Consider the following 12,597-nt stretch of genomic DNA (forward strand, 5'->3'; position numbering starts at 1 on the left):
CCAGGGAAGTTATAATCTTGGTCAAAAACAAAACCGAAACATATGTAAGGTCTAGGAGGATGGGAACTGGCGAAGTATATCAGGAAAGTAGGAAAGAACTTTAATAAGGAATCAGAAGGACTAAAAGGTGTCATGCAAAGTTGCTAGAAAACAGGATTAAAGGAGAATCCAAAGACCTTTTATACACATATAAAAAGCAAGAGGGTAGCTAAGGAAAGCGTTGGCCCACTCAAGAACAAAGGAGAATCTATGTGTGGAGCCATAAGAAGTGAGGTCCTAAACATGGATAATTTTGGGACAGTGTAGGGGACGAGCTGAGAATAGTTCACAGGTTGGCGCAACATCGAAAGCCAAAGGGCCTGTTCTGCGCTGTATTGTTCTGTCTACTAGACACAATTTAGGAGTATGATGGAACATTTCCCATTTGCCTGGACGAGTACAGCTCCAAAAACACACAAGAAAGCTCGACACCATCAAGGTCAAAGAAGCCAAGTTGATTGTTTGCGGATGTGGTGCCATTCATTCACTCCACCAAAACTCAGTAGCAGCAGTGTGTACCATCTATGAGATGCACGACAGAAATTCATGAAGGTTCCTTAGACAGTACCTCCAAACCCACAACCTCTCATCAGAAGGACAAGGGAAGCCAATATGTGGGAGCACCACCAATTGTAAGTCTCCCTCTTTACCATTCACCATCCAAACTAGGAAATACATCACCACTCTTCCAGTGTCACTTCATCAAATTCCTAAAACTCCTTCATGAACAGAATTGAGGCTCTCACTTCAGAAAATTTAGATTTAGATTTTATCATCACTCAGTGGTTGAAGAAGGTAATTCACTATCACCTTCTCAAGTTCAACTAGAAATGGGCAATAAATGCTGACCCATATGCCATGGAAGAATAAAACTATTACTGAGATGTTTCTCCTCATAATACTTCTGCTTCTTGATATGATTTGCTTTAAATCAATGCCTTCTGGTTCTTCATCCTTTCCCAGTAAGAATACTTTGGTCACTCTGTCCAGACTACTCACAATTTGCCTACTTCTACCACATCTTCTTTCCGTTCTCCTGTCCAAGGAAAACAGTGCCAACTTCTCTAACTCATCTTCAATTTTAAAAATTATTCATCACTGGTACCATCCTCAAACCTTTTCTGCACTCGCTCCAGTGCAATCACATCTTTCCGAAAATTTAGTTCCCAGAACTCCAGCAGATTTTTTAAAAAAGAGAGGTCATCGAGGGTAATAATATCTGGATTACACCTGGTGCTATGAGCTAGTGAAGGTAGGAATAAGAGGATAGAGCAGATTAATGCATGGCTGAGGAGCTGGTGTATGGGAGATGGATTCACATTTTTTGGATCATTGGAATCTCTTCTGGGGTAGAGGTGACCTGTACAAGAAGGACAGATTGCACCTGAATTGGAAGGGGACTAATATACTGGCAGGGAGATTTGAGAGAATTGCTCGGGAGGATTTAAACTAGTATGGGCGGGGGTGGGGGGATGGGAATAGGGGGTGAGGTGGGGGGGGAAGGTGTGGGTGGTGGGGAAAGGGTGGGACCCTGGGAAATAGTGAGGAAAGAGATCAATCTGAAACTGGTACAGTTGTGAAAAAGAGCAAGTTAAACACTCTGGGCAGGCAAGAGCAAAGCAGAGAACAAGGTAGGACTGATAAATTAAACTGCATTTATTTCAATGCAAGAGTCCTAACAGGGAAAGCAGATTAATTCAGGGCATGGTTAGGAATATGGGACTGGGATATCATAGCAACTACAGAGACATAGCTCAGGGATGGACAGGACAGGCAGCGTAATGTTCCAGGATACAAGTGCTATAGGATGAATAGAAAGGGAGGCAAGAGAGGAGGGAGAGTGGCATTTTTGATAAGGGATAGCATTACAGCTGTAATTGGGGAAGATATTCCTGGGAATACATCCAGGGAAGTTATTTGGGTGGAACTGAGAAATAAGAAAGGGATGATCACCTTATTGGGATTGTATTATAGACTCCCTAATAGTCAGTGGGAAATTGAGAAACAAATTTGTAAGGAGATCTCAGTTATAGTTGTAGATTTTAACCTTTCCAAACATAGACTGGGACTACCATAGTGTTAAGGATTTAATGGAGAGGAATTTGTTAAATGTGCACAAAAATATTTTCTGATTCAGTATGTGGATATACTTACTAGAGAAGGTGCAAAACTTGACCTATTCTTGGGAAATAAGGCAGGGCAGGTGGGGGAGCACTTTGGGGCCAGCAACCATTATCATATTCATTTTAAAATAGTGATGGAAAAGTATTAGGCAAGAGCTTTCAAAAGTTCATTAGGGGCAGGTGTTCACAGATAAAGGGATGGCTGGAAAATGGGAAGCCTTCAAAAATGAAATAAGAATCCAGACACAATAACTTCCTATTAGGGTGAAAGGAAAGGCTGGTAGTTGTAGGAAATGCTGGATGACTAAAGAAATTGATGGTTTTTGTTAAGAAAAAGAAGGAAACATATTTCAGATATAGACAGGATAGATCGAATGAATCCTTAGAAGAGTATAAAGGCAGTAGATGTATACTTAAGAAGGAAATCAGAAGGGCAAAAAGGGGACATGAGATAGCTTTGGCAAATAGGGTTAAGGAGAATCCAAAGGGATTTTATAAATATATTAAGACCAAAGGATAACTAGGGAGGGAATAAGGTCACTCAAAGAGAAGCAAGGCAGCCTATATGTGGAACCACAGGTGATGGGGGAGATACTGAATGAGTATTTTGCATCAGTATTTACTGTGGAGAAGGACATGAAAGGTATAGTGTTTTGAAGATATAATGCACTGTACCTTTAAGAGAGACTGAATGCTGTTTTGCACTGAGAGCTTACAAGCACCTATCTTGTGACTAACTAGCTGCCTCAGGAGTGTGCTGGAAAGTTGAGAATATGTAACATTTGGCTGTGAAATAAATACCTGAGTCTGTTGCTGTTTTGACGACAATTCAAATTTAAACACAGTTTAAATTATGCCCTAAGGTATTAAAACCCAATCAAATTTGAATTTATTGTTTTGTCAACATTGAACCAATGAAACGATCTGATGTTGGGGTTATAAAAAGACAGAATAACTGCCATTTCAAACAAACACTCTCTATCAAAGGTACCTTTTGTATGAAACATCTTCACAGTAAAAGGAAGACGATGACCCAGGGAGATCTTCAGCCAGAAGAGGACAGACACCAGAAATGACAGCTGCTGTATGGTTTTGAAATTAAGTTGATGCAATTTTAATAAGTGTCTTATTGGAACAGCATATTGTTATAGAGTTGGAGACAGGTAATAAGCAGTTTAGAGAAAGAGGGAATTAGAGTTGTGAATAGTTGTTGTTTAATGTTCACTTTTAGAGTTAAATAATAAATTGATATTATTTTCTTTAGATAGTGGAGTTTGGGAGTTCTCGATAACTCACTCTTACTTTAACAGATTACGAGGCGAGATGAGCTTTTCTGGGTGCTTGGCTTAATTAACAGAAGGGTTCACCACTGTGTCATAACAATAGAATGTGTGGAAATAGATGGTGACATCTTGAAAAATGTCCATATTACACCTGCATGTCTTAAAATGTATAAAAGCGGGTAAATCCCCAAGACCTGTTCAAGTGTACCCTAGAACTCTGGGAAGCTAGGGATGAGATTGCTGGACCCCTTGCTGAGATATTTGTGTCATCAATAGTCACAGGTGAGGTGTTGGAAGATTAGAGCTTGGCTAATGTGGTGCCACTATTTAAAAAAGGCTGTAAGGAAAAGCCAGGGAACTATAGACCGGTGAGCCTGACATAAGTGGTGGGGCAAGTTGTTGGAGGGAATCCTGAAGATTTATATGTATTTGGACAGACAATAATTGATTAGAAATAGTCAGCATGACCTTGTGCATGGGAAACCATGTCTCACAAACTTGTTTGAGTTTTTTGAAGTTTAAAAAGAAGAGGATTGATGAGGGCAGAGTGATGGACATGATCTATATAGACTTCAGTAAGGTGTTTGACACAGTTCCTCATGGTAGACTGGTTGGCAAGGTTAGATCGCCTGGAATACAGAGAGAACTGGCCATTTGGATACAGAACTGGCTTGAAGGTAGAAGACAGAGGCTGGTGGTGGAAGGTTGCCTCTCAGACTGGAGGCATGTGACTCCTGGTGTGCCACAAGGATCGTTGCTGAGTCCACTGCTTTTCGTCATTTATGTAAATGATTTGGATGTGAGCATAGGAGGTACAGTTAGTAAGTTTGCAGATGACACCAAAATCAGCGGTGTAGTGAACAGTGAAGAAGGTTACCTCCGAGTATAATGGGATCTTGATCAGATGGGCCAATGGGCTAATGAGTGGCAGAGGGAGTTTAATTTAGATAGACGTGAGGTGCTACATTTTGGAAAGGCAAGTCAGAGCAAGACTTATACACTTAACGGTAAGGTCCTGGGGAGTATTGCTGAACAAAGAGACCTTGGAGTGCAGGTTTATAGTTCCTTGAGAGTGGAGTCGCAGGTAGATAGAATAGTGAAGAACATATTTGGTATGCTTTGCTCTATTGGACAAAGCATTGAGTATAAGAGTTAGGAGGGCACATTGTAGCTATACAGACATTAATTCAACCACTTTCGGAATACCGTGTGCAATTCTGATCTCCCTCTTATCCGAAGGATGTTGTGAAACTTGAAAGGGTTCAGAAAAGATTTACAAGGATGTTGCCAGGGTTGGAGGACTTCAGCTATAGGCAGATGCTGAATAGGTTGGGACTGTTTTCCCTGGAGCGTCAGAGACTGAGGGGTGACCTTATAAAGGTTTACAAAAATCATGAGGGGCATAGATAGGGTAAATAGACAAAGTCTTTTCCCAGGAGTGGGGGAGTCCAGATCTAGAGAGCATAGGTTTAGGGTGATAGATCCCTTTTAAAGTTTTGCCCTAAGAGGCAACATTTTCACACAGAGGGTGGTGTGCGTATTGAATGAGCTGCCAGAGGGAGGGGAGGCTGGTACGATTACAACATTTAAAAAGGCATCTAGATAGGTAAGTGAAAAGGAAGGGTTTAGAGGGGTGTGGGCCAAGGGCTGGCAAATGGGACTAGATTAGCTTGGGATATCTGGTCGGCATGGACGAGTTGGATCGAAGGGTCTGTTTCCTTGCTGTACATCTCTATGACTCTACGAAGCTGAGTGAGTAGATAAGATCCCTGCTCTTGTACTCTATACTTGTATTAATAAAACAATTTTTAAAAACTGCTCCCTCAATCTGCCCTTCCTATAAAATCACCCCTCAGCCTCCAACACTCCAGAATTGCACACAATATTCCAAAAATGGCCTAATCCATGTCCTGTACAGCCACAATATGACCTCCAACTCCTATACTCAATACTCTGACCAATAAAGGAAAGCATACCAAATGCCACCCCTCACTATCCTATCTACGTACGATTCTACTGTCGCACTGCTGCCTCATAGCACCAGGGTCCCAGGTTCGATTCCAGTCTCGGGCGACTGTCTGTGTGGAGTTTGCACGTTCTCCCCATGTCAGCATGGGTTTCCTCCGGGTGCTCCGGTTTCCTCCCATAGTCCAAAGATGGGCAGGTCAGGTGAATTGGCCATGCTAAATTGCCCATAGTGTTAGGTGCATTAGTCAGAGGGAAATGGGTCTGGGTGGGTTGCTCTTCAGAGGGTCAGTGTGGACTTGCTGGGCTGAAGGGCCTGTTTCCACACTGTAGGGAATCTAATGTAAACTATGAACCTGCACTCCAAGGTTTCTTTATTCAGCCACACTCCTCAGGACCCCTACCATGATACTCACGGCATCTCTCCGATTCCCTTAAAAGACAGTTAGGAGATTCAGATCTGCATTACAGGGCAGAACCAGAACCAGCATTGAAATGTTGCTGCAAGGAGTCTTTGTACACAGGGGCATGGCACATGAATTGGACCAGAGAGTATCTCAATGCTGCTCGCTTGCTCTCATAGTGCTGACCTAGCGCCTATCTGCATGCTTGCAGCATCCATACTGTGCCTGTTGGTTAGCCAGCTTCAGCCAGAGCCAATAAATAAATGTTTTTTCATCTATCATACAGGAGACATTTCATGAATACCAGTCATAACCCGTAAATCATTCATGACCATACTTAAATTTTAACTACAACATGCATTTTGATTTTTAAAAAAAGTTAGCTAAAAGATTATGGTGGATGTGAACTCAAATGGTTGACAAAAGAGACATTCAGTTCTGGAATGGTACAAATCAGTATAAAGAGTGGGAAAATTTCACATTTTAAGATGAAAATGGAAAAGATAATGAGAGGCTGATTAACTAACCACTTCTCAGGGCATCTTCTACAGACATTTTTGCCTTTTATCCTTCCAAGGATTTACAACAATGGAGTTGAAACACAACATTCATCCATATCAGAGTGTGGTAGAGGCCTGATGCTTTAACACACATACTATCATGTGAAGGTTGCAGCTTTGAGAACAGACATTAAACATCCCTGCGCTGCAGGTAAACAAGAAAACCATTTTTGAATGCTGCTAGCCAGCTATTGCCAAAAGCAACTAGGACAGAAGAATTGCACTCAACCTAAAAAAAAACAAGAATCTCAAAATTGGCTGTTTGACTACCAACATAATTCCTGTAAGTAACATCCATTGTGGCAGCTGCAAATCTGTTTACTATAAAGACCATGACTTTTTTTAAAAATTGTGGACAGAAATGGGAAATAACTGATTCAAAACCAGTCTTTTAAAAGGGATGACTGCATGTTTTGAAAAACAAGTGACCTGGCATTATATAAATAACTATTTGAACAAACAGTAATGTAAGTTATTGCAGATGAGTTGGAGCCAAGGGTTTCCATGTACAGAAGCAACAAGCAGCTGATTAGTCTATGGACTAATGACTGTTTAAAGATAACAAAAAGTCTTTTGCCTGCCAACATACTATGAATTTGGTTCTCAGTTAACTGGGAATAAGATAGAGAAATGTTTTGATCAGGAACAAGATTTGTTTCTCTATTCTATGCAGTCAAGCCAAATTAGAAACCTGAAGAAAACCAATTCATCTTTCCTGCAGCAGTTGTTATAGGCTATGGGCGTTTCACTGATGAGCCAAAGACCTTTTATAAGTGAACTAGCCAACTTGTATCTCTCGCAAACCAATAGAGGCATTGAGAGAAAGACAACTGAAAACAACATTTTTGACCACCGTTAGGATGATCCTTATCATCCTAGCAAGCCGTGAATGGGAACCAATCAACTACCTTCCAACTTTCCTTTGACTATAACCTATTTTGTGTATGCATGCAAGAGTGTGGAGACTTTAATAGGAGGTTAGAGTTTTGATTTGTAGTGTTATATGCTGATGATTTAAAGCTACTTATGTGTAGTTATGGTCTAATTACTTGTAAATAAATAATAATTCTTGTTATGGACAGTCAGGCAGAGTGCTTCACACTTACTCTGGTGGAAGAGGGTGTGGGAGTGGTCCGAGCAGGGGGGTCCATTTTCCCTGACATAAGTCAAAAACGAAGATCCCATAAACACATTGATATCTCATTATTCAGGAGAGACAAGAACACAATTTAATTAGAATAAGTCTCACTTAGTGGGGTTTAATTTCTCCTGGTGATAATGATGTTACATCATCCTTTCTACTAACCTGACAGCTATGTGCCCAGCATCGTTGGAAGTTAGATACATCACAAGGACCACACCATAGAATGATGAATATGAAAAACTGACACCCATAGGTGTTGCTTCATCAGTACATCCTGTTAATAATCATATAAGTAACCATTCAGCACATTAATCCAGCTGTGCTGTAGACAAACTTAAGCACTGAAGAGAGTAGAGCAATATTAATATCTCTTTCACTAACACGATGAACCAAATTATTGTGGTCAATGGGAGGAAATGGGGACACTCCTGTGTACAGGTGCTATAGACACGAATGAGAATGGTTTGTCAGTAAGTAGACCTCTTTGGAAGGATACTCTGCAAAAAGTCTTCAAGTTGAAGAATAGTGTCTTAATAAACAATGAGGATTACTGTCAACTGTGCCACAGAGTGCCAACTTTTTGCTGCATTTTTTTTAAAAACAGCACCCTCTCTCTAAATGTAATGCATCTCTAAACTGCCAGTAGTTGTTCTAGTGCCAATTAACTTAAATCCATAAAAAGCTGGTTTAATGAGGTTGCAGGTGAAAGTCAAGTCTGCATATATAATTTCACAGCAGAATCTTGTTAAATCAAAAATTGCTGAATACAAAATAATGAGATGAGATATGAATGATATAATACAATAGACTACTGATGACAGATGAGTTTTACACAACTGAGAAAGATTGTTCACACTGTGTGAATAATCAGAACTGACTAAATCAAAAGGAATCACTGTATAGTTTAACGTCCTCTTGCAAAGCTTTTTGTATTTCATTTGGGAGAAGAATATGATCTAAACAGTTTAAGAAAGAGATAGCCTGAGAGAAAAATTCTGAGAAAAATATAAAGCTTGGATTTTTATAGCGCTTTTTCTGATCATCAGACACCTCAAAGTCAGTTTTTCCCATTCAGTAAATAAAGCATTCGTACAGGGTAGTTACTGCATCATAGAAAATATAATGTAGCAAACACGGCAGCCAATTTGTATCTAACACACACCCACAAACAGCAATGCAACAATAACCAGTTAAATGTTTTTGTGATGTTTTTCAGCGTTAAATATTCTGGAAGAGACTGAGAATACTTTCCCAGCTTTTCTTCAAAATGACACTAGGTCACCCAGAGCAGACAGATGGAACTTTAGCTTCACATCACATTCAAGAGCATCTCTGACACTGTCACACTCTCACTCACACAACCTTCCATAGTCAGAACAATCTGACTCAGAGACAAAATTGCTACTCTCTGACAATGAGGATGCAAGATACATTGTAAATGAGAAAATCATAGATCAGAAACAGTGAATGAACTTTATCTATTTATGTTCATTGATTTAAATTTCCTGCCAAATTATGGCAGTTACTGACATCAATATGATGTCACTGAAGACTATTATTCAATATTAGGTTAATATGTTGCTATAGCTGGATCTTCCCACTACAACCGACATGAATTAGGTAATTGGTCAAGTCCCTATTCCCAATTCTAGCAGTTTCTCAAGACTTACATCCAGAGGTAGATTCTAGAAATTTGGGTCATATACCTGAGAAATTGATTACCCTGGAGACCATCTAACCTTTGTGTTTTTATTCCCTGCCTTTTCCTGATATTCTATTAAGTCTATGTTTTCAAATATTTGTCCAACTCTACAGTAAATTAACTTATAGTTGTTGACCCAATAGTTATTTCCTGTAAAATATTCCACATTTTAAAAATTATGAGCATGAAAAACAATATTTCTGATTTGTCCTTTATTCTTCTAATTATAGGAACCAAAATATTTTCAAGAACAAAGATTATTCTTACAATGGGTGCTGTAAATGTGGTCAACTTGCGTGCACAATTAAATTAAGACAGGAAACAGGGACTTGTCATGCAGTGAGTATTGCCCAGAAGCTCAGAGTTTGAATCCACCCCACCAATCCTTCCAACAAATGCTAGTGTCTCTCAGTAAGTGTGGGAGACATTCCTGGACAACCATGTGATAGAAAGAGAGGTGAAAACCCCATTACTATCCCATGCTCCAGGCCATAACATGCATGTAAAATGGTATGTTGCTGCAGTGAATTAGGTTAGTTGAGTGAACTGTCACAGAATAAAATAGGAAATCAATATCTGATCATATAGCTTAGACAACCAAAGTGCTTCCACGTTGTGTTACTTGAAATTAGCTTAAAGGCAGTATCAAAAGAAAGTGAACACATTTTGGGCTAAGTTTTGATTACATCAGAAGATTGATACATTTGTTCTTAGCTGACTAAAACAAAAATTCTACAGTTAATTAACTATTCTCTAATCAAGTTCAGTTGTCTAAGGGTTTGCTTGGTCATAAGACAAGCATTTTCCTGGTCAGTGAGTATGACCTCTATGCAAGCCAATAGAATATTGATTCCAATTAAAGAGGCAAACAGGAGCTGGTGACATTGGTAGGCAAACAATGAAAGACTAAGGGGCCCATTTTAAAAATTAGGAGTCTCGCTGTTAGGACAGTGATGAGGAGAATTTCTCTCTCTCAGACAGTTGTGGGACTTTGAAACACTGCCTCAGAAAGCAGTGAAAGCAGGATCAATGAATATTGGTGAGATGGAGGAGATAAATTCTTGTTGGGTGGGATTATCACTGGTTTGGAGGAATACTTGGGAATGTGGAATTCAAATCACAAACAGATCTGTCATAATCTTATTGAATGGCAGAGCAGGCAAAAGTGGCCAACTTCTGCTCCTAGTTTGTATGTCCTTATGACCAGAAAAAAACCCTTTGGTTCATCCAGCCTATCCTGCATGATCAAAACATCATATTATAGAGACTTGTTATCCTGCCCAAAAACATACATGCTGCTTGGAAAGGTGAAAACCAGATGGAAACTGGGTCAATTTGAGGGAGAAAAAAAACCTGGGCAATATTAATTGAACCTGTGATGTTTGAAACAAGTTAATTTATCTCAAACCTTGCTGTAACAAATGGAACACAGTCATTAAAACCGATCAAACAGAAGGACTCTGATATTCTCACTGCTTCATTTGAACACCAGCATATATTAAATTCAGCACCAAACTTAGGAACAGAGAACTAAGAGAACAGAAATATAGGACACCTACTAAAGTAGAGATAACAGCTCAAATGTGTCCACATTTACAAACACAGATTAAATTCTGCTGATAGCCATAAGAGATTCAACTTACTTGGTATTTTTGCAAATCTGTATGTCATATGCTGTTGTTAGACTTTCACATTTGCTTTACATACGATTAAAAAAAAGCCAAGCAAAACCAGCACCATCTGTCACTTCAAATTCTGTCCTCTAAACCAGGATACACAATCCACATCCAGGACCGTCAGATGACCTTGAGGCACTCATCAACCAGCTAATCGAATTAAATCTGCACAAAAGCATCAACAGATGGTGGAATAAAGCAGCTCACAGACCTCCCTCTGCTGGAACACCTTAGCTACTAGGCTGAACCTATTCCAGACACTTCAGGAAGTGACATCTCTAGCACCAGCCAATAAAAACTAAAGAGACATCTATTTAGCACCATATTGCAGCTTTTCATTCTGAACACAGGAAGTTCATTGGATTACATGCAGTACTGGATCTCAATTTTTTTTTCTTCTTACTGCCAGTATTCTAGACTCTCGTGCATATTGAAACTCTGCAGGAAAGCACTACAGTCAGCTTTAATATAGACAGCACTAATTGCTAATGAATGAAGAGGATTGCAAGCAGATTAGCAAAACAAAAGGCTACAAAGTGCCAGTGGAGTTGAAAGTCTTACACAAAGGTATTTGTACAAATGGAAGCCCAAACCTTCAATCACCTGAAATTTTTCAAGATACAGAACAAAGTTAGTATTTGAAATAAATGATGTCCAAATGCAGTAAGACATGGTCAACTGTGAGACTTAGGCTGATACTGACAAGTGACATTTATGTCATGCAAGTGTCAGGCAATAATCATCTCCAACAAGAGAGAATCTAATCATCTCTTCTTGACAGTCAATGGCTTACCATCACTGAATCCCCCTCTATTACTATCCTGGGGATTACCATTGACCAGAAACTGAATTTGATTAACTGTATAAGCACGACAATAATAGGTCATAGGCTGGGAATTCTCTGGCGAGCAACCCTCCCCAAAGATTTTCCACCATTTACGAGACACAAGTCAAGAATGTGATGAAATAGTTTTCAGTGGTCTGGATGAGCATAGCTCCAACAACATTCAAGAAGCTGAACAACATCCAGAACAATGCACCTCCCTTAAGACATTAAGCATTCAGTTCTTCTATCATCAATGCACAGTGGCAGCACTGTGTACCACCTACGAGATGCACTGCAGCAACGTGCCATGTCTTCTTTTACAGCACCTACCAAACCTGTCACCTCTACCACCAAGAAGGACAAGAGCAGCAGATAGATGGGAAACCACCACCTGCTAGTTCCCCTCCAAACCACTCACCATTCAGAATTGGAAAAATATTGCTGTTCTTTCATTGTTGATAAGTCAACATTCTGGAATTCCCTCTCAAACAACACATGGCCTACAGAATTTCAAGAATATCTCACATTGGTATTTACTGTGGAGAAAGACATGGAAGCTAGGCAACTTGGAGAAATAAATAGTGATCTCCACATGACAGAAGAGGAGGTGCTGCATGTCTTAAAACGCAAAAGGATATTATTAAACTGGAAAGGGCTCAGAAAAGATTTACCAGGATGTTGGGGGAGTTTGAGTTATAAAAGTAGGCTGGATTGGCTGGGACTTTTTTAATGGAGTGTCGGAATTTGAGGGGTAACCTTATAGAGGTTTATATAATCATGAGGTGCATAGCTAAGGTGAATAGCAAAGATATTTTCCCTAAAGTGGGAGAGTTCAAAACAAGTGGGCGCATTTGTAAGGTGAAAGGGGAAAGATT

At 39.7% G+C, this 12,597-nt stretch overlaps 1 protein-coding gene across 2 annotated transcripts in view; it reads right to left on the bottom strand.

Moving 5' to 3' along the window:
* Positions 1-11,091, bottom strand: part of LOC140491374 (septin-4-like) — a 135,870-nt gene extending 124,779 nt beyond the window's left edge. Inside the window, exon 1 of one of the 2 annotated variants that reach the window (XM_072589465.1) lies at positions 10,864-11,091. The gene's annotated coding sequence lies outside the window, so the exon portion shown is untranslated. The remainder of the gene's footprint in view (positions 1-10,863) is intronic. The other variant, XM_072589469.1, reaches the window with a different exon arrangement.
* Between the last annotated feature and the right edge of the window lie 1,506 nt (positions 11,092-12,597).

Source organism: Chiloscyllium punctatum, chromosome 19 (assembly GCF_047496795.1).
Source record: "Chiloscyllium punctatum isolate Juve2018m chromosome 19, sChiPun1.3, whole genome shotgun sequence".
In the NCBI taxonomy this organism is placed as follows: domain Eukaryota; kingdom Metazoa; phylum Chordata; class Chondrichthyes; order Orectolobiformes; family Hemiscylliidae; genus Chiloscyllium; species Chiloscyllium punctatum.